Source organism: Netta rufina, assembly GCF_964035555.1.
Source record: "Netta rufina genome assembly, chromosome: 1".
Classification (NCBI taxonomy): domain Eukaryota; kingdom Metazoa; phylum Chordata; class Aves; order Anseriformes; family Anatidae; genus Netta; species Netta rufina.
The window spans coordinates 91,780,008-91,802,047 of record NC_140123.1 but is presented as its reverse complement, the minus strand read 5'-3'; the positions used below and the strand labels follow the sequence as shown (position 1 = coordinate 91,802,047).

The 22,040-nt window shown below is 43.7% G+C and overlaps 1 protein-coding gene across 1 annotated transcript in view; it reads left to right on the top strand.

Annotated features, from left to right (window-relative positions):
• Positions 1–4,291: 4,291 nt before the first annotated feature.
• The window catches only part of AGPAT3 (1-acylglycerol-3-phosphate O-acyltransferase 3), a 57,815-nt gene continuing 40,066 nt past the window's right edge, over positions 4,292–22,040 (top strand). The window contains exons 1-2 of the mRNA XM_084287264.1: positions 4,292–4,393; positions 16,492–16,612. The gene's annotated coding sequence lies outside the window, so the exon portion shown is untranslated. The remainder of the gene's footprint in view (positions 4,394–16,491; positions 16,613–22,040) is intronic.

Sequence of the window (22,040 nt, the reverse complement as noted above, 5' to 3'; positions counted from 1 at the left end):
CCTTTCATTATGGGTTGAATTTAACTGATCTGTGACTTAGCCGGAGGGGCAGGAGGATGCTGGTCAGATCTTTGTAACCAATAAAAACCAATTAGAGAACAGGGCATATTTATCAGACGTTTTACAGGCAAGAATACCTGGAAGCTTTATCTTGCTTGATGAATAAAGAATTCAGCTTCTGCAGGTTTCTTTTAGTAGTGGTGGCAAATTTTCATGTGAAGTACTGATAATGTATTTTAGATAAGGGCTTGTGCTGTGTAAATACTTCTGTGCCGGCAAGTATTTGCATAAAATTTTTCGTTAGAGTGAAATAATCCAGAACACATCCACCTGATGGCTTTAGCCTTGAATCAACGCACTTGCGAGGCAGCTTGTTCTTGCAAGGTCAGCGAGCTATAGGCTCATCACTTACCTGCTGTTTGGTCTATCAGTGCTCTGGGATTCACTTCCAAGGAAGCTTTTCCAAGGACAGCAGGTTATGGCAGCTGTGAGCCCAAATCCTGGTTCCTGTGATTTTTCTCTCCTTTGCATTTCCCATTTTGGGGTTGCTGTCAGGCAGCAAAGCGGAGCCATTGCTTGGTGGCACCATCCAGCCCTGAAGTTATTGAAGCTGCAGCACACATCTGCGTGATCACACAGCTTGCTTACTCTGCCTGTTCGGTGCTGTGGCTTCTCAGCTGATCTGGGTGGAGGAAGAAATGCCAACTGCTGCTTTTGGATGCCCTTATCTGCAGCAGCCTCTCCGGGAGAGGTATTTGGGTATGGAAATGAGCGTGGCCTGATAGCAAGAGATAGCCAGGCAGGGCAAGGGCGGCTGCTGGTGGGAGCAGAGCCGCCGTGTGCTGGAGGTCATCTTGGCAGAGCTGCTGCTGGGCTAGGGCAGCTCAGCACGGGGGCACGTGGGTGTGAGACTTCCCCTCTGCTTGGCTGGGAAATCGCTGTCTCCTGCTGCTCCTATGTCCTTATGCCTGTGTCTTGCTAATATTGTGCCTGCTCTTGGCACGAAGAGCCACGTGGCAGCATGCTGAAAGGCAGCAGTGGCTCCCAGAGGGTCTTAGGGTCACTGATGAAGCCAGCAGTTTGGAGCCATCCATCTCCCAAATGGGCCTCTCCGTGTCTCAACAGAGAGATGGCACTTCACGTGTCTTGGAAATCAGCTCACGGGCAGAGACTGGTGATGCAGGATCCTTAAACTCATCCCAGCATCTTTGTCAACGAGAAAAGAGCTTGTTTTGTAGAAGGATGTTTCTCCTGCAGTTGCTGTGGGGGGTGACTTGCTTGCCATCCCCTTGACTTCAGTGTTTCACGGGCAGTGTTGTTCTTGTTTATAAAGTGAATGGCAGCCTGGAGGGCTGCAGGGAGAGCACCTCACGGCAAGGCTTGATGCTGCAGTCTTGAATGCTGCTTTTCAGGTGCTTGAGATTGTCTGAGGGAGGGGGAGGAAAGGAGGAGGTGAAAACCTTGCATAGCAGGAGAGGTGCAATAACCTCTGCAACGATTGAAGAGGCAGGAATTGGACCATGTAGGGTTCCTATGGGGAGCTCTGCTCTGCTGTTTTGGTCCAAGGGCTTTTTTAGTGTTTTCTATTAAGTTGTTTTTATAAAACCTTAAGTTTTGTTGTTGTGGTGTTTTTTGTTTGTTTGTTTTGTTGTGTTGTTTTTTTTTTTTTTTTGCCTGTAACTGTATGAAAGTAACAGAGTGAAGCCAACACTGCAGCCTTTAGGCCAGTGGACTATAAGCTGCTGCAAAAAAATATCCCCAAACTAGTGCAGGTTTCATGAATTACAGCTGTAAATATGTCACAAGCTCGTTGCTTTTGGATGCACCACTGATACTATCCTTGAAAGAATTTTGATGGGTTTTCCTTTATCTTTGCTGTGTTTTCTGTCTTGGTGCTCTGTGCATATACAGTATCAAAAGCCTTGGGTTTTGCTGTTCCAGCACTTCGGAGTTGGAAGGGAAGTGCCCGTGGCTGGATTTCTAAGGGAATGCATTTGTTCCTTACGAGCTGTAGGATGTGCTTGGTTGGGGATGACAATGACAGCCAAGAGAACTGCACCAAAATGCTTTTAATTCGATGGTCTGCTCCTGCATCAGATTCAGCAGCTGTTTCATAATATTGGTATCTTCTGCAGCGCTGTCCTCTGCCAACTCTCTCTTCTTTCCCGAAGGAGAGTGTGCACTGGTGAGCTGATTCATCAGCCCAGTGATTGGAGCTGTGTTCAAATCAGTTCCTTCCCCAGGCCTCAGAGCGTTGTCCAAACATAAACAGGAGTGCATGGTACAAAGGCTTTAGTCTATAGCTCTGGTCAGGATTTTCCCTCAGCGTTTATGAGGGTCCTGTTGTTCCATCTCCAACGAGGATATTTCTGTCCCCTCTTTCAGGCAGCTTGTCAGATCTGCCTAGCCCATTCCCTGAATTTACGTTTTGATTCCCTTCTCTCCCTTTTTTTTCTTCCCTCTTTGGGGAGCCAACACCAGGGTCCACCAGAGGATTTACCTCTAAGTGGGGGTAAGTTGAGTGTGAGAGAGAGACCTGGTATCTCAGGTTGTAGTGGCTGATAAATGGTTTTGGTTGGGATTGTCAGGGTGAGCATCTAGTGCAGGAACTGGGAAAGCACAAAAACAGAACAAGTAATTACTGAAAAATTCTACCAGTCTCTAGAAATAATGTTAAAGCTCGGTGTAATTCCTTTTTTAATATTTTTTTTGGTGAATATGGAGCAGGCAGCTTTGCTTGGTCTTCTGGCCTGTCTCTTAGCAGTGTGGGTCTGGCAGCAGAGAATTGCCTCAAGTACCAGTGGCTGCATTGCTTGGCAGGGCGCATGCAAAAGTAAGGTCGTACCCTTGCACTAAACTCTCTGTATAACTTGCAAATCAGCACAAAGTCCAGCAAAGAACAAATAAATAGGGTGAAAAGGGGGAAAAATAGGCTTCTACAGCAGTTTACCCTGAGCCCTTGAGATCAGAGAGGGCTTCAGATCCTGAGAGGCTGATTAATGCTAGCTCAGCGTTCGATAACCTCTGGCTTCTTGAATGTCATGTTTGGAGGATGAAGTGGAAAATATACCCCTGTGAAAATGTTCAAATTCAGGATATTGCTCAAACTGGAAGTCCAAAGGACCGTGTAGTTTGCTTTTCTGCCCTTATCAGTTGTTCAAATATATGCCCCAGTCTCTGACTTTTCTAGTAGTTGTAGTGACTGTAACTATAAAAACAAACGTCCACCTTGTGGGGAAAGGAGGATTGAAAAAGGCACCTTCCCAGCAGACACCTCAAACGAGAGTTTATTAAGACAACCAAGCCCAAAACAACAGAACTGTGCTGCACTATAGCACATAGTACTCACAATGCCTTTTTAACAGAAAAAAAATCTTCCCAACAGTGTGGTGCTGGGCTTTGGCCTGGGTTTTCGAGTTGTGGATTCTTCTGCACAGGGAGACAATCTCTTTGCCAGAGGAGTTGTGGCTGACTCTATCTGCATTGGTGAAGCGTGCAGTGCAGCAGGAGCAGGCCAGTAGATCAGGCTTCAGTTTTATGGGGTTTGTCTCCTTACTTTTCTTTGCATTCAGGTTAGCCTGCTCCCCAGACCCACAGCCCTCCCTGTGCATGTGCTGCAGAAGGTCTCTGAAGAAAAACTGCCCCACTGACCTCTGCTCCTTGGGCTGTTCCTCCAGGAAGTGTCAAATTGTCACCTGTCCCCTTTCACAGGAAAGGTGCTAGCACATCATTTCCTTGCCACTAGTGCCTGTGTAAGCCTCTTGTGGGATCAAAGTTAATTTCTGTTCCTGCTCACTTGAGTGACCCATTCAACCTGCTGCCTTAATCTCTTCTTCACTCTGAGATTGGTGTGTTTTTTCTTTTTTTACCACCATCTGCCCAAGGAGCACGACCAAATGACCAAACTCTCACCCTCCAGGACATTCTGTAGTTTGAGGAACAAGACAGAAGTCGCAGCTTTCTCAGACGTTTTGTAGCTGTTTTATCTCTGTCCCTGGTGGGCAGGTCTGGTGTAGCAGGATGCTCTTGCCCTCGAGACATGAGATGACCAGCAGTGGGCACAGAGCCTTTGAGTATGAAAGGTCAAGGCCTTCTGCCATCAGATGGCACCGCTGTCTCTGCTGTCACCAAATGAAACATGAGCAGCCCAGACCTTGCGCAAAGGAGGGGCTGTCACCTGTAAAATCGCACGACCTTCAGTTCCTACTACCAGTGGTGAGCTGATGTGGGGTGAGCGGGTCCAGTCTGGGTGTAGTCCAAGGCTGTCTTCCAAACCTTTTAGCTTAGCATGTGGGTGGTGTCAACAAGATAACCCGGGCCTTTGCTCTCGGTGGATCCCCAGACAATGTGCCTGTTGAGTCCAACCTGCTGCCTGGCCCGGAGCCACCATTAGGTAAGCAGTAGGGGCAGCCATTTGGCAGTCCTGCAGGCCTCAGGCCATGGAATGGGGTTTCTGGGCCATGGCTTCGTATCTTGCCTTGTTGAGGTGGAACGTGTTTCCTGGTCCTACCCCCGCAAAAAAGTGTGTATTTCCAATTTCTTCTGAATCACAGGTGGCTACTGAACCCTCATGGGACTGAGAAAGTGGGTGAGTCTTTTCTCAGGCCCTTCTTGCAACTCCTCAGGCTCTTCGTGCAACTCCTTCCATGCTGAGCCTTCAGGGACCCTGCGAGACATCTATAGGAGGAGGATCACCACTAGGGAAGCATCAGGAATTGGCCTGGAGCACTGCTGCTCACCCTCAATGACCAAATGTAGTGAATGGCTTTCAAGTTTTCACACCTCTCGAAATATGAAAGAGGGAGCAGAGTGAAGGGAAGTGTGTTACTGTGCTTGACCGCTGCAAGAGCTATTCCTATTCCAAAGAAATGGAAACATCCCACATTATGGTCACGGTCAACCATAGATGAAATTGAAAACTGATGTGTGTAGTGCCTCCACCTCATTATCAGCGCATACCCCACTCTGCTGGGAAAGTAGGTGGCCAAATGTGAGGGTCTTTGTGGGAAGCCCTGGAAGAGCTATGTTAGCAGAACATGCTGTGTGCTTGGTGACCAGGACCAAGAAAGGCTTTTGTGCAGAGCAAGGAGTGGAGTGATACTTTCTGGTTTAACTACCTGCTATTCCACCAGCAACAGCAATCTTTTGCCCTTGTGGAATTGCTTTTAAAGGCACGTTAGCTTTCCCAGTCAGACTGCTGGTGTTTGTTTTGACTCTTAGCAGATGCAAGATCAGTGCACTGCAATTCTGTTTCAACACACACCCTTCTTCCCTAGCGATGGGTATATGAAAGCAATGCATTTACCTGCGTTGGGATCAGAGAAGTTAATGCACATCCCTTTGTTTGGAGGTAGGGTTGACGATGTGCCCAAAGATCTGTGCCACTGATTACCAGTCCCCTTCTACTCACAAGTCATCAGTCTTGCTCCTTGGTTAGTCAGCCACCTCTTGGCACTGGAGATGCCTTGGCCCCCTGTCAGCATAGCATGATGAGCAGTTCTGCTCCAGTGTGACTCGAGGTGTCACCATGCTGGGCCTTCTGTGAGGCTGAAGGGGTTGATTTTGCTGTAGAAAAGGATATTTGGAAAGAGCACATACAAAATAAAACTAAAAAGTGGCAGCATTCAGCAGTGAAGAAGGCTACAGAAGAGGGAGGGCAGATGTTGAGGAAAGAGAAATGGTACTGAGGCAAGAGAGGCCGCAGTGGAAGATGAAGCGGTTTATGAAGAACTGGGAGATGGCGGTTCAAGTTGAACACGAAAGCACACTACTTAGGGCTACGGTGTGCCCTTGGCACTTTTCTCTGTTTAGCAGAGGGTATTCCAGGCATTGCATAAGGCTGCCGGAGTCTCCTGCTGACTGCTTGGGATACACTGGAGGATACGCTGGCGATGGCTAGGTCTCAGTGATGGTCTTGCTGGGCTTTCCTTGCTGCTTTTTCCAGCTTGTCATACTAGGGGCAGGTGCTGGAGGTCTTGTTGCAGCCTTAAGTCCTCTGAAAGAAGCTATTTTTGTAGCCCATGTGTTGGAGACGATTCTCTGGACTGTAGCACTGCTGTCCTGGGAGTGACCCCCACCCAAGTTGCTTGTTTGGATGTGTCCTTGTGAGTCTGTGTGCCTGGCTCTCCTTAAGGAATCAGCTCGTATCTTTAGGATGTCTGCAGGGCTCTGCTCGGAGAGGCACGTTGGAGGGCTCTAGTACTGAGAGGGGTATGTGAGAGACTCTGTGTCCGTAATTCCAAATGGGTTATACCTAGCTGCATGTTACTGCCTTTCAGTGGTTATACAGGTGGTTTCACAGGGTGTATGCAGTCAGTTTGACACCAGAGTACTAACAAAAGCCACAGAACAGCTTAATTTGGACATTAAATGATACAGCAGAAGGGAAGAGAGCCAAAGGTGAGAGAGAAGAGGAAAAAAGACTTATTCAAAATGCATGTTTCTGGACAAACTTTTCTTGCCATGCTTATTCTGGAATTTAATCCGTTTTGAAAAGGAGATTACTCAGTTCACGAAAGGTAGACAAAGGTGAGCTCAGTGGATTCTAATCCAGGAAATAAGAATAAATTTGTTATCCCTTCTTCCACAGCTGTACTCCTGAGCAAACTTTGTGTTGATTATGGGACACGGGTTTGGGTTGGTTGTGTGTTGCGTTTTTTTTTTTTTTCTTTCTTTCTACAACTTTGGATGTTTCTGTTGCCTTGCTTTGGGGTACTTTACAATGATAAAGTGTTCTTTGGTAGTAAACGAGGAATTGGCAACAGTGAGAAAGTTTCCTTTTTTTTTTTTTTTGATGAATTTTATGTAGTTGAGAGGATTCTTGAATTAGAGCTAGCTATTTCTTTTTTGTTTTCTCAGAAAGACTATAAATTAAACTACAGCTGAATGGGAAACATTTTAACCAGTGGAGGAGGGGGGGAAAAAAAAAGAAAGCAGTTAAAACTGGGTAGTACAGTTAGGTGAGTTTGCTGAGTTGAAAACCTTCAGAGCAGCTTGTTTTAAAATTGTGTAAATATAAACTGAAGTCTTGTTGGCTTCCATAGTGCAATAGTGATGCAGTGCAAGGTCTTCAAAGGCAAATATTCAAGGGTCAGTCTGCGGTTGATGTAATGAGACACATATACTTTTACCTTGTAAAAGCCTATAGTGTAGAAGTAGGGATTTTCCAAACCTTGTGGCAAGTTGCAAACTGAAGTAATCTGCACTGCATCAATTCGGTAATAACCTGACTCTGACTGAACTTATTCACTTGATATCAGTGTGTGCAGCGAGACGTTTCTGGTTCAGTTTCACGCTGTGGAGTCCCTTTCTTGTCTTTTGTTTATTCTGAGATTAGAGAGCTGTCGATGCATAGGTAATGCCAGTTGGAAAAAAAACTTCGAGAGTATGGCTGAGTGATGAGATACGCCTCTTGTAGATAGGGGTTATCTGGAAAGAAGATTGTGTCCTTCAAGGTCAGAGGAGAGAAGCTTGAAGTTTATATACAGGGGTAAGTATTTTATCAGCGTCTTTCCCCTAATACCCCAAGTTTTCCTGTTATGCTATATTAAGAAATCTAGCACAACTCAGACTTCTAAAATAACTGTGGCTGGGTAACAGGTACCTTTCTAGAGCAGGAAATTGAAATACTATTAGCCTCAAAATATATTAGCTGATTTTTTGATGATATAAGACCCTGTCTTAATTTATTTTCTTTCTTTTTTTAATGAAAGCTTACTACAACTAGGAATAGCTTCCTTGACACAGTCTGCTTTTCCTGTCTATCAGAAGTATCTCTTTCCCACACAAATAACCCACGCCTTTGATAATCTGTATCCTGCCCTTGAAAACAAATTCTTAGCTAATTTGCATAAGATCAGAGGCATGATGATATTGAGGTAGAATAAACACTTTGGAGGTAATGGGACCTGAGTCTTGTGGGCAAGAAAGTGACAACTCTAAGGAAACAGAATAAGGAAGAGAGAAGTAATCTTTTATTGCTTGAATATTGCTCAAGATGCTGCTGACTTGAGATTTAGATGAAGTATCTCGTGTCCCAGAGCTGGAGGTGGTGCTTTCATTTTGCTTTTAATAGCTATCCCAGAAGGTTTGTTGAATTATTTTTTTTTTTTGGGGGGGGGGGGGCGGAGGTAGGAGGGAGGAGTCTTGTGGTGGCTTCAAAATACTTCAAGTTAGTAGTTCTTAAGTGCAAGTCTAAGGTGTTGCATCAAAATAAAATGACAGAAGGGTTGGGCTCAGGAGTTTGCTTTGTTTGTTTTTTGTTGTTGTTGTTGTTGTTTTTTTTTTTTTTTAAGCACCTCATTGTAACTGAGAAAATGTTATTCTGTGTGTACTCATAACCCTGAGGCAAGTATGGTTGAATGGGTGGTGTGACATGCATGTTGCAGTGCTCATCAAGCTAAGATTCATAAAGCAGGCTTTCCAGTAGAATATGTTTCCTGGTAATGCTTCATCAGGGATCGTGGTTTTTATTTTTTTCTCTCCAGTGAGAGACAAAGGAATAAATATAGAACAACTCAGGTGCTAAAAATATCCACACGCATTGACGTCTACTTCTTTTTTAACAAAAAAAAAAAAAAAAAAAAGAGACCTTTTGGCTATTTAACAAGATGCTTCATATCTGCTCAGAATCATTCTGGCTGCAGTGATTTTTGAGGGAGAGACAAGTCAACTGATCTTAGAGAATAGTTTATCTTGGTTTGATTTAAGATGCTAAAGAAGAGACTTGGTGTGGGTAATGGCATGAGAAGTTAGTTTAATTACTGTAGCTGTAGAATATGGGCATTTACAATCTCAGAGATTAGAAGACTGCTCAGCTCTTGTGTTTATGGAAAAAAGATACTAAATATCTCAGTCAAACACTGAGATACATCATAGATCTCAATGAAAAGATGGTCCCTTGATAGGAAAGCTGCTTGTACTGAATGGTTTCAGATACAGTCTAAATTCTGGCCTCCTTTTAAGTGTGAGATGAGGAGATGAATAATCTTCCAAAAGATCTCTAATCTTAGAAGCTGAGATTTTTCAGAGCAGGAGAACGATATACGTGAAATGGATTTTGAAGTCATTCTCAGTTTGCAGATGATCTGCTGCAGACACGATTCCTTGCACATGGTTTGCCACTGAGTACATTTCGAATAGCCTTTAGAGATCAGCGTTCTGAGAACAAACTGGTGAATCAATTAATGTATTTAAATTAGTTGAAGATTAGACTATTGCTGCAGTGTCCTGCCAGGCAGGACTTCAGAATTTATTAATTCGGCCTCACGTTCCTTTATTTACAAGTGGTGCCTACGTTTCAGTGTCCAGAAGCACTGAGATCAGCCAGAGCAGGTGCATGCTGCTCCTCCTGCTGCTGCCAAAGGGGAAGATGCTCAGGGAGGAAGGGTCGAGGTTTTTTGGCATCTTGCAGGTGTGCAGCAGCTGCTAGCTTACAGCACAGGGAGTCAGAGGGGGCCCAGGAGGTGTCAGCCCTCCTTCCTGACAGATGTTAGCCTGGCCTGCTTGTAAAGGCTTCTGGCAACTGCCTCCCCATACGTGATGTGATTTTGCGTCACCATCTTTCCTCCATGAAAATAAGTTTCTTTAAAGCCAGCCTGGCATGGCTGTGGGGGAGCAAGTAGTTCCTGCAGCCCCCTGGGTGTTTCAAACCATGACCACGTCCTGGCCATCGCCATCCCTTCACCGCTGTGCCGCTGCCTCCCCATTGCCGCCGCTGCGGCCGCTTCTCCCTTTTCCAACTTAACAGCAGCTCAGATGGAAATCGCGGTTTAGGCGTTAAAAATAGCTGGCACCTGCTCCAGCCACGCTCAGCCGGGGTGAGCTGGGGCCCTGCTGCTGCCTGTGCCAGCCATGGGGCTGGCGGGAGGGCTGAGGTGAGGCCTGCTCCACCCGCCGCCAGTGGGGCAGCCCCGGCCCCTCAGAGGGCCCTGCGTCACCCGCTGGCAGGCTCGTTAGCTGCACTCGTGGATGATTAATAAAATACTCATTTTCTGTCTCTGCAGCTGTGTTCTCTTCTACTTGAGTTATTTTCCTCTGCTTTTAAATTCAAAAAAAAAGAGAAGTTTACTCTTGCTCAGTTTGGCCAAGTCCAAAGTCCAAGCTAGGACAACGTAAAGATAATGCATCCTGTTAGGAATTACCTTATTATTTCAGATTATAATTAGCTCAAGCTCCATCAGCCTTCTGGAAATCTTATTTATGTATTTCTTATTAATTAGAAATACTATAAAGATAGTAATAAAAAAAATTCCCATGTGTAAACGAGGTGGTGGTGGGGGGACACTAGTTCAAAGGCTGAGGGCACATATTTTTCTGGAGCAGATAACACTAGGCTCTGTTAAAGATGTGCATTTGGAAAAGAAAAAGAAAAAAATCTTGGCCACTTCTTCTTGGTAAGGAATACGTGGAATATGTCTGACTTCTTGAGATCCCGAAGAGCTGATGCATGTAAAATTATCATCTCCTTCACTACAATAACTTCACCCGTAACAGAGAAGAGCACTTTTTTCTCAGAATACAGCTGTATTTAACTGTACTTCCCTTGTCTGTGCTATTGAGTGAGACATGACAGCTAACGCAGCTAGTTTCACCGTTGCCCATTCAGATCTTACGTGCAGAAGCTCAGTATTTTAAAGCTCTCTTTAAAAGGCTTTTACTTTCTTAATGCAGAATGCGAAGGCTTTTGGGCAGGGAATAAATGTCAATTTAGGTCTGCAAGTGCTTTAGAATACATTTTATTTCTAAAAGTTGCTCTTCATGTTCATTAAAGTTCTTAAGTAGGTTACTGTTCTATATCCTTTTAATTTCACTTGTCTTTGAGTTACAAATAAACAGAAATACATGTAATTAGTTTAGTCAGGAGGAGCAAAAGAGCTACAGAGGAGTAGGAGGATCCTTCAGCTACAAATAGCTGCCATGCAGGTTCGTGCCCAGTGCTGGGATGTGGTTCTCTTGCCAGCAGGTTGCTGGTGCTAGCGCTGACAGCAGTGGGTGCTTTGCAGAAGCTTGAAAGCTTGAAGTGTCTCCAGAGTCGAGGCAGAGCATCAGGTGGACAACAGCGAGGCAGGTGAGGAGCAGTATTTGAGAATATTTTTAGCCAAGCCTGCTTGACTCACGACCCTGATGACAGTCCCTTGTTAAAAGGTATTTAGTGTGGAGAGGGGAGAGGAGTCTGTAGGTGAGCTCAAGGAGATGTTGTTTGTCTGCGTAAGGGTCTTGGGAGGCTACAGTCTTCAGATCCACTACGTGGTTGGTCTGAGTCACTTGGCCTTGCTGTGCCTGGTTTTTGTCCTTCACAGATGGGGAAAAGAGACTTCCCTGCACCACAGAAGGGTGGCAGAGCTCTCTGTCAGCACTGGGGAGAGGAATACACAGAGGATGCGAGCTGCAGGGGTCCCTTGTGGCACAAGCACGGGTGGGACCAGCTGGCACCCCATGCAGCCTGCCTGCCTCTCCAAAGGGCACCGCTAGAAACTTGGAGCCTGTAAAGCTATTTCTGTCAAATGCTAACTGGAAATCTCAAATCCCATGAACTAACTCCTTCAGATTAAAATTGTCAGTGAATTTGTAAGAAAATGGTTAATTTGCAGTACCTGGAAAGTGCTCTGGAAAGAGCAGAAAAATTAGCAATCAATTTCTTCTCATTAGTGACTAATTATGAAGACTTTTTTTTTTTTTTTTTTCTCAACCAGACTGAAGGCCATTAAAAGACCTACAGCTCTGAAAGCTATCTATAAATCTACTGTACACCAAAGAAAACTTCAGAGTACTGGGAGAAAAGCTTGTGTAGCCTCAGCAGCGCCCTGGAAGTTTCACTCTGAATATAGTGCTGGGACTCTTGGTCCCTGTGTTTGGGACGGGGCATGAAATGAAGGCAGAAATCTACCTATTTAGGCCTTTAATCAGGGTAAACTCCAACATAATTTTCCAGCTGCTATATATTGGTTTTTAAATAAACAAATAAGAGTCATTACAAGAACACACACTCATTAGGGGTTTAAACTAAGCAATTTAGTTGTGAACTGGGGCAGCTAAGGTTCAGGTGCATGTTCCAGTTACAAAGCAGTAATCCCCAGCAGAAGGCTGGGACATACAAAAGAGGGCAGTAACGTTTTAGCTGTCACTGCTGAATCTGCTGGAGGATGCTTATCTATCGGAGCCCTGCCTCCACAGAAAGCTACGGACAGGATTAGATGGAACTTGTCTTCTGCTGGTACTCAAGCTCGCTTCTCTTCAGAGAAGTTTGCAGAAGTAAGAGGCCGTGGATGCATTCATCTGCTTCGTTTTGCTTATCTCTTCTCCGTCTTACAGAGAAGCTCAAAACTGAAGAGTTTGGTTGCAGGTTGCACTGGAAAATTAAATACTTTGTTTGCTGCACAAGTCTAATTTCCGTCTTGAAAAGGGAGAGCATCTGTTGTTGGTTCGTGTAGGTCAGTAGTCAGTCTTATAAAAGATGCCTTGTAGAAGGATTTACAGCCAACACAATGATGGGTATTTTCTGTCATCTCCTAGTTTCTGTTTCTTTAGTGAGTCTCTTCTCAGTCTGCTTAAGCCACCTGTAGCGGCCGTGGCAAGAAGATCTACAGTTCAGTTCTGTGTTGGATGGGCAGAACAACAACACTTCACATGAAGTGTTTTAAACCCCTCGTACCTTTATTGATATTGCCCTAGTTCTTCTACTCTGACTGAAGACCTCTTTCTGAAAGCACTTTCAGGGTCTATCGTTTCCAATTACTGTTAGTTTTTAGGTGCTTTCTTTCTAAGATAGGACAGTCACAGTAGAAGGAAGGTGGCAAGAAGTAATTTGCTGAAGCCCTTCAGTGGATACCTGTAAGGTTATGAAGTGCTGCCCTATTGAGTTGATGCTGAAGATGAAGTTGGATATATTCAGTCCTGTACATCCTGAATGCTGGAATGCTAAAAATATTTTCAAAGCAGAGTTATCAGAGTAGCTAATGGAGATATGTTTTTTGGGGTTGTTATATTGAATTCAGCGCAAGATGCTATGCAAAAGAAACTGCATCAGCATTTAAGCGCGCACATGTATATTGAAGAGGTTTTTTTTTTAAATGGAAAAATGTGTGTGCTTGAATGTGACTTTTCTTTGCTCAATGCATTGCTTAGATGTGTGTGTTCAGTCTAGGCAGACATCAGAACAGGGGTTTGATATATTTCCAGTTTCTTGTCCATGGTTAAACTTTAAAAAAATATTAATAATAAAGAAGATAAGAAATTGAAAGACTGAATTGAAAGACTTACATTAGGGCTCAAATACTTGTGCAGGCACTGATACAGTAGAAAGTGTCAGACCAAACTTGCTTTCAAATCCTGTTTTCTCGCATAACCCTGCCTTGCCTCAATACTGAAACAGAAATTATTCTACCAGTTGCAGTCTTTCATTATGGGAACTTTGACCTCAGCATTATCAGTTTTAGTGAAATGTCTGCACGAGAGAAACCATACAAATGCAGTGAAAAGGCGAAGACCCCTTTGAAATGCATGAAGGCAGTGTTCAAGAATCACTTCAAAAGCAGGAAGAGTACTTCTTCCAAGGAGCAGCTTGTCTTGAGCAGTGCAGTTTGTTGAACTGTAGCATGCTTTGTTGCATCAGTTCTGCAGGTTGCTGTAGCATGGGATATTGGGAAGTAGGACTTGAATGTTTTTATACTGAGCTTTTATAACGAGCACTTTATATTACTGTACACGTGTTTGAGAGTTGTAATGTAAATACGATTTCTAAAATTGTTATTTCAAATTAGAGGATTTTTTTTTGGCCTTTCTGATGTGTAGGGAACGTTGCTTGAACTCTGTAGCCTCCCCTCTAAGTCAGCCTTTTTATTCCTGTAACCCACGTGCTTGTACCAACCTCCCCCCCCACCAGCAGTAAGAACCAGCTGCTTTTGGTGATCGTTTTATAGACCTTTCACCAAGTTTTTAGACAGGACAGCCACAAAAATAGTTGGAGCTGTAAAGAGCAGCAGGTGTTGTATCATAAATATGATAAACTCCTCATTAATATCACATGGGCCTCCTTAAGCACGTAGGTTCATGGTCATGAAAGCTTCTCCCACAGTTTTGCTGTTCTGGTTAGGTTGCAGCCTAAACCACCTCCGGGCCAGCTGATGGCTGTTTGTTCTGGTATCAGCAGCCTTTCTGGCTTATTCCCCTCCCTGAGGTTTATCCTTATTGCTAACGAGGGCAAGTGCACCTGCTGTAAATCACTTCGTGATACTAACTGGATACATCCCAGGGTTGCATGTGCATTTTTCACAACTGCATCTCAGTGGCGATTGAGGTATTTTGTGCTAGGATCATCCAGGCCCTTCTGCTCCAGGACTGGTCATCTTTCAGCACCTGGCTGGGGCTTGCTTGTTTTACATATGGGTCCGTGCTTTGTATATTAGCGTGTTTCCATCCCACTTGTATGGTTCCAGCCTTTGAGGTTGTGATGGGTCGTGATTTCGCCAGGGGAGTTTTAGGTTAGATGTTAGGAAGAACTTCTTCACTGAAAGGGTTGTGAGGCACTGGAACAGGCTGCCCAGGGAAGTGGTGGAGTCACCATCCCTGGAAGTCTTTAAAAGACGTTTAGATGTAGAGCTTAGGGATATGGTTTAGTGGGGACTGCTAGCGTTAGGTCAGAGGTTGGACTCGATGATCTTGAGGTCTCTTCCAACCTAGAAATTCTGTGATTCTGTGATTCTGTGATGCCTGTTGTATGACAGCTCAATTCGCGTTCGTGTTGAAATTGCTTCCCAACTTTGTCATCAGCTTCTGTCATTTTTTATTTTTATTTTTGTACGCAAGCCATCGTTTGGTTAAAATGAACCAGAAGACTGATTTTTTTGGCTTGTGTTTAATGTGTTCATTAGAAACTTTGAGAATTCCTGCAACTTTTTCTTTCCACACTGTCTGTCACCATCTCTCTTGGGCCTGGTGTCACTGTTCCTCTACTGGTCTCCAACTTTGCTTACTTAACGTACCACCACATGGAAAAGTATGATTCAGTGTTTTCTGGAGATCCAGCTAGCCAAGAATTACTTGCACTTATTTTTAGTAATTTCCCTTCAGCAAACCTGTTATGTCCTGGTCTCTCTGTAACTTCATGTTTTTCTCCATCAGTCTTTGCTGAAATCCTGTGCGCCATTGGTGCCACATGAGTTCTGTAGTCATTTCTATGCACAAAGTCAAACTGCATCATAAAAGCACTAATATTAAAGTCTTGAAATAAATCTACAGTTTCCACGCTTGGAGGGAATGAAAATAGAAATAGGGTTTGAAAATAGATGAATTTAATTGTGTTGAGCTTTGGTTTCTTGGGCAACTTGCGTGAGAAAGAGTTGCAAAAAGTGGCGTATCTCTTTCAAATGCTTGCCTGGTCATCTCTTTTCCTTGTTTCTAATGGCAGTGGCAAAAGATGGTGCTACCCTTTGCTCCAAAAAAACCAGCAAATGCATTTTGACAGAAAACCGGCCTTGGGAACGGTGCCAGCCCAGATGGGCTGGCTGGCAGTGAGTCACGAGCTGCCCACAGACCTAAATCCGAGGTAGCCCGTTAGTAGCTTGCTGAAAGGCTAACTAGCGTTTGCTAGTGTCGGCATGGTGGTTGCCCAGATTTGTCAGAACTAGGTCAGAATTAAGCAGTTTTTGAACGGCTTGGTGGCCAGGGTAAATATACGCAATGTGATCCTACATGCCCGGTCTTTATTTCTGCTCCTCCTATACAGCACCCCCCAATAAACTCAGGTTTTACAGACTTTGATTTGTAGATTTCTGCGCCAACCTTGCCGAGCTTGTAAGGCCTGTGAAATCACATAACAGCCTTTAAACAAGCCACCTCTGGGTGAAGTACATCTCTAATTACTGAGACTAAATTATCTGGAAAGTGAGCTCGTGTCTGAAGTAAATCTTCAGTTCGGTAAATCTAAAATTAAATAATGATTAACTTAATTGCTTCAGGATCATAAAAAAACCTGCTCTTAATAAAATATAGGGATTAAGTGTGTGTTTTGAGAGTGGATAATTGCTTCTGCTTCATTTTCAAATAACTTCTATCAAGACAGGGTTTTGTAGGTAAAAGAAATACCTTTTGTTATGCTTATTAGTAAAGCTAGGAAAAGTAGGCTAGTTCTTAAGTATGCAAGCCCCTTCTCCATTCTGAATAGAAGCTGCAATTTCACTGCTAGATATAAAATGAGAACATTTGCTTTTAATTTCATGGATATGTGCCAGTCAGACCTTCTGAAAGCAATAGTAGTTGTTACCTGCGGAGCAGAGTGTAATACTAGTATATAGGAAGGGGTTTCTCTTTTCTTTGGGGAAAAAATAAGAAAGGAAAAAAAAAAAAGAGAAAGATGGGTAATCTTCGTAGAGAGCGGTTGAGTTAAAGAATTTGTGAGCAGGGTAAGCAGCTCTGTGTTGTTTGCATTGTATTTTGCTTTTAAACAAAGTATTTTCACCTTCGTTCATTGAAGAATGTCTTTTTTGCTTATAGGCAAATGAGAAAGCAAATCTCTTGAAACATAAGCAGTGGTACTTCCCTGGAGGGAGGAGATGGGAATTCTCCTGTTACTCTGAGAGTTGCCAGGTGCCAGAAGTGGTCCACAGTGGTGGTGGTAAGAAAGAAATCTTCCCCCACGTTTCTGTATTTGCATTTTGTCTGTAGCAATAAGATGCTTTTAGAAGAAAAAAAAAAAAAAGTGCAAATCCTGTTCTTTTCATAGATCTGCATGAATTGCTAGGAGAGGCATCAAACGTCTCCCACTCTTGGTATTTAATTTAGGGATGAAACCTGCGCTTCAGCCCGGTGCTTGCTGTAGTGTTCGCTCACGCGCTTTCTTGAATGCTGTATCTGTTGGTAGTAATTGCAGCAAAGACTTAACCACAAATAAACCTCTAGAGGACTCTATAAATGCTAAATTGTCTCCTGCACCCCCCCAAAGTATAAAATAGGAACCGTGGCCTTATAGTGCTTTGAAGTGCTTCTTACAAAGTTCTTAGAAATCTTTTGAATGCTGATTGTAGGGTCATCTTAGACTGGGCTGCCTTTAATCCAAACATTCTTAAATTTTAGCCGGTAACAACATATAACAATGTTAAGTTACAGCAGCAGAATTCTTATTATTGACCCTTTTTGCAGTCTCTCATGCATAAAAGGTGACAGCAAAAGTGGAAGGCTGATGAGACCCCACTGACACAGCAAGAGGACAGTTTTTCAGGGTAAGATTTTAAAACCCCGGAGTGTCTAGTGTCAGATGTTGACATTTTAATGATGATCTCCGTGATACCCTGCCCTCTTTGTGGGCTATTAATAGCTTTTTTATAGGAAAGTAATTTACTCCTGGTGATTTTGCACACACATGCAGCGTTGCTTTAGTATTTTAAAATGTTTCAAGGTCTATTATAGGATGAGTCTTTTGCCACAAAACTTTAATCTTTGTGAGATTTTCTTCAAAGCTCAGATTTGCAGAGCAATACCTACTGGATCATCCACAGACTGTTCAGGGCCTGTTTTCTGACTCCGTGCAAAGGTATACTCCGTTTGAAGTTGTAGTTTTTCCTGCTATGAAAAAATGCTAAAGCATTCATCATAGGTTATATTGGGTGGGCAAATAACCATTTCTGTGAGTCCCAGGTATTCTTGGACCAAATTTTACACACACATTAGTTGTTACACCTGAATCTGGTTAATATTGATCGTCTGCAGCTTTGGTAGGTGAAGGGATGCAGATGAACAAAGCCTTGTTACAGTGTGGTGGTGACCAGCTACTTTCAGAGCCAGTTCTGCAGAATGCTTTTACTCGGGCTCATTGCCATCAGTGTAAAAGCAATACCCAGGCGATGTGTGAAAACCTATTTTTTTGTGGATTTGCCGTTTCATAGCTTATTTTTTCTGTTTATACAGCCCCAATTTTTGCCTTTCTTCTTTTTGTGCAAGGCCTGAAAAAGCCATTGATGCAAGTGTTACTGAGAAGCAAAGATATGCTGGTGGGGGACAGGATTGTATGAATTGTGCACGGCTGCTGAATTTTCAAGTTCTGCTTCTGTTTGGACTTGAGCTTCTGGTAGCCAGCCCTGCAGGCTGCAAAGCCTGGTGCCTGTGCCCCTGGTGTAGCGCGTGCCTGGGTCTTTTATCTCTGGTTGATAGAGCCTGCGAGGAGGAATCGTCTGGAAACGAAATGTCCTGAATGAGGTGGATGGCCATGCTGGAAGCTGCATGGGTTGAATAATCCCATGAATAATTCCTTCACCACCTTGATTGTTTAGATAAATCCGGAGCGGGTCGATAGATATTAATATGGATTAGAGAAATTTTACTGAGAGCTTTTCAGTGTCCCAGTGGACGCTTCTTATGCAGAGCAAATCTCCATTTCATGAACCAAAGCACAAATGGTACCAGCAGGCACGCACTCAAAGAGGTGAGGGACTGACTGATGGGGAGACTGAGTTATGATAGCATTTCTCGTAATGGCTGGCCCCTCTTGTTGAGGCTCGTGCATAAGCAGAGGCCCTATGGGTACCATCTGCTGTTTTTGTCCTTCCTACACGTCTTCGTGGGGAGATTTCTTTTTCTCAGGCTTGCCAGCATGACAATTTTGTAACGATTATTGGAAGAGTCATTTTTAATATAAATTTAGTTGGGGGTCACAGGAAAAAAAATAAATTGCAAAGACAAAGAATCCAGCAGGCTACAACAAGAAGCAGCTCACAAAAGCAGTAATGACAATCGCAATTTCAAGAGTTTCTGTTAGTTCAAGCAAGGAGAAACGTAGAGTACGTTTTGTGAGATTTTCTTCAAAGCTCAGATTCACAGAGCAATACCTACTGGATCATCCACAGACTGCTCAGGGCATGTTTTCTGACTCCATGCAAAGGCATACTCCATTTGAAGTTGTAGTTTTCCCTGGAACAGAGGTTGGCTCTCCTTATGATTTTCATCTGGAAGGAGTAAGTGTACCGGCTGTGTTTTGTGAAGCACTCAGTCGCCATGACTTTTGAAGAGAGCGGGACTACACCACTCCCAAGTTTTGATCCCCAGGAGGCTGAGGGAAAGGGCAGCACTGTCAGAAGATGCTGGCTGCGCTTGGGAGCAGGACCCAGCACTGTTCAGTCCTGCCAGGGTGGTCAAGGACCAGTCTGAGCATGGGAGATCCAGTGGAAATCAAAGGCCCATAAGCTGAATCTCCAGACCCCGGGCAAGAGAGTTTGATGACTACTGCCTCTAAGAGCAGGTGCCTAATTGCAACTTAAGTTCTAATTTAGGCTCTTAAAATTTTATGAGTGTGCTCTGTAGACTGCCTTGCTTAAGGCTTAGCTTTAAACAAGTTTGCTGTTAGAGCCCGTTCCATTTAAAACAGATGCACCGTGGAGCTGGATTGCGCAGGGACCAGCTCCCTTTCTTCAGCCAACTCCTGATTGCCTAGTAGGGATGTTTATTTTGAGAGAGAAAAATAACCCAAACTAAAAACACTGTAGAAGAAGCTATAAAGGCATGTGCTATTATGTATTTATAATTGCTCTGAAAATGTAAATGTTGCAATGGGAGCAGTTGTTCTTGCATTTTTTTTTAAGTTGTGAAGGCCACGTGTTCAGGACCTTTTGGCAGTATTTTCCGATGCAGCAGGGCGTACAGATGGGGGAATATGAATGCTGTTGCAACCAGTATTAATATTATGCCACGTAAGCAGGGCCAGTTCTATCACAAGGCTCTGTGCCTTGGTCATCTCCTTAAGGGCGTCTCTGTTTCTGCCTTGGTTTTGGTGTTCAGGTTTATTTGGACCAGTAGCCTGGTGCACAACAATGGTTTGGCTTGAGGCTGCGGAGTTGGAGATTACACAAACATAAGCATTTGTGGTTGAAAAAGGCTGACAGATAAAAGATAACCCTCTCGGAGGAGAACATCCTTTGTTACTGCCACAGCGTGACAACAGAAAGGAGGAAACTGAGGGCAGCAAGAGGAGATAATGTGGCTGCTGCGACAACTGTGTTGCTCCACCATGGAGGAGAAGGGCTGTGCAGGTAGGGCAGCAGCTCAGGCTGCTCAGCGGCACTGCCAGGGGTTGGACAGGGGTTTTGCAAGTCCCCTCTGGATGGCTGTCAAGGAAGACGCTCCTCTACTCTTCTAGAAGTTTCTGCCATACTCAGTAAGGAATCGGGTAGAGATTTTGGATATGTATCAACGTGGGAGCAAAAGGGCTAACGTACAGAAGCATCCTCTCTTGCGATTCCTTTTCTTCTGTTGCAGGTATAGGGATGCTGCTTACTGTTGTGATGTGTACATCAGAAGGGAAACATCTTCGCTGTTAATGACTGCGGGCTAATGTAGAGCTAGGATATTTGGTAACACAAACTTACAGCTCAGTTGCACGTGCTGCTGTGTTCAGGCTGCTCATCCCTCATGCCTGCCAGTACCGATTTATTAGATTGAGTTAGGTTAACTGCTCCCCAAGTCAGTCTCCTGAAATGATCTGTTTTTTTTTTTTTAATAAAATAAAAATTCCAACATTCTGAACAAAAAAAAATTTAAAAATATGGTTTAGCTTAAGATACAACTTGGTGCTGTTAATTTTTTTTTACAGACTTGGGATCAGTAAGTACTCTAAAAGCAGTCGCACAAGCAAACCTCAGGGCATGCTAACCCTAAGGAAGAGTTAAGAGTGAGCCTCTTGCAGTGCCTGGAGTAGGACTTGTGAGCAGTCAGTCAAATCAGCTGTCTAAATAAGCTCCTAGTTGCCCAGAAGTAATGAAATCAGTTACAGAAAAATACTTACTAATGCAGCAAAGTTTGAATTATTACAGATATTTCCAAAATCTGGCTGCTTACAATAAAGGTAAGAGGAATTTAAACAGAGTGATTCAATGGAAGTAATAATTCTTGTTTAGTGGGCTTAAAAGTGAACAGAACTGACTTCAGACTTAAGAAGCAATTATACATTGCTGAGTAAATAGCATGAAGGTTCTTGTTGTATATCTTGATTGGAGAAATATTGATTCTTTTAAATCAGTTTTGGTAATTAGAGCAGTCTGTTTATTTAAAACGAAGCTAGCCTGGTTTGCTAGACTCACTGTCTGTAAATGTGTTCTATATTAACACGTCACATTGAACTGCAGGCAGTTTTTAATATGCTTGAATATCTGATTTTTTGGCATATAATTGCAGATGAGCTAAGGGTTATTCTGGCAGATAAAAATGAATCATAAGAGCATAAATGCTGCTTCTCAAACCATTACTCTTCCTGACTGAGGAGGTTTTGAAGAGCGGTGCCAAGCTAGCAGCGATGGCATTCAGAAATCAAGCATGGCACATAGGCCCTTTTGAATGTGAGGCTTTGCTACAATAAACACCTCTGTTTACTAATTAGTGTGTAATTTTTCAAATGACAGGGAGCAATTTTCGATTTGGTACTCCAACTACTCTGAAACGATGCAAGCTCCAAGAGAAACGGGTGCCTGCTTTCATACTACTAATTTCAGCTGATGCTGCTTCTGGTGCTTTATAAATGTGCCAGGTAACAGAAAACAACCTCTGCTCCAGTGCTATTGTGCATCTCTGACAGAAGTGGAAGTGATAGTGTGGAAGGTATTGAGATGTAGAAACTTCCATGCACACAGCTGTCCGCCTTGCTCGGGGTTAGGTCATTGAGAAATCTCCCACAGTTGGATTAGTGTCAGTACTGTGACACCTGTGGGACTGAGAAGGTACTCACAGCATCAAGATTACTTTTAATGTCCTTTTGTCTAGATGCAGTCTGAGCTAGTTTATGTGACACGATGACAAAAAGAGCAGAGAGCATCTGTCAAAACGTGTGAGCTTTTGCTGTTGTTTTGGGAGCCGCCCTCATGCAGACTAGCTCTGAATTCCACTAGTGCAACAAAAGCATGCGTTTTTAGTGGGCTAGTCATTTCAAGTATCCCTGCAGCCTTCAGTAAAAAGATATTTAGGTCACGTCCCTCTCAAACACTGCATTAAAAGGCTACTGTTTGGAGGAAGCAAAACAACGAAACTGAATCGTGAAAACGCTAACCAGTCCTCAATTTCTGATC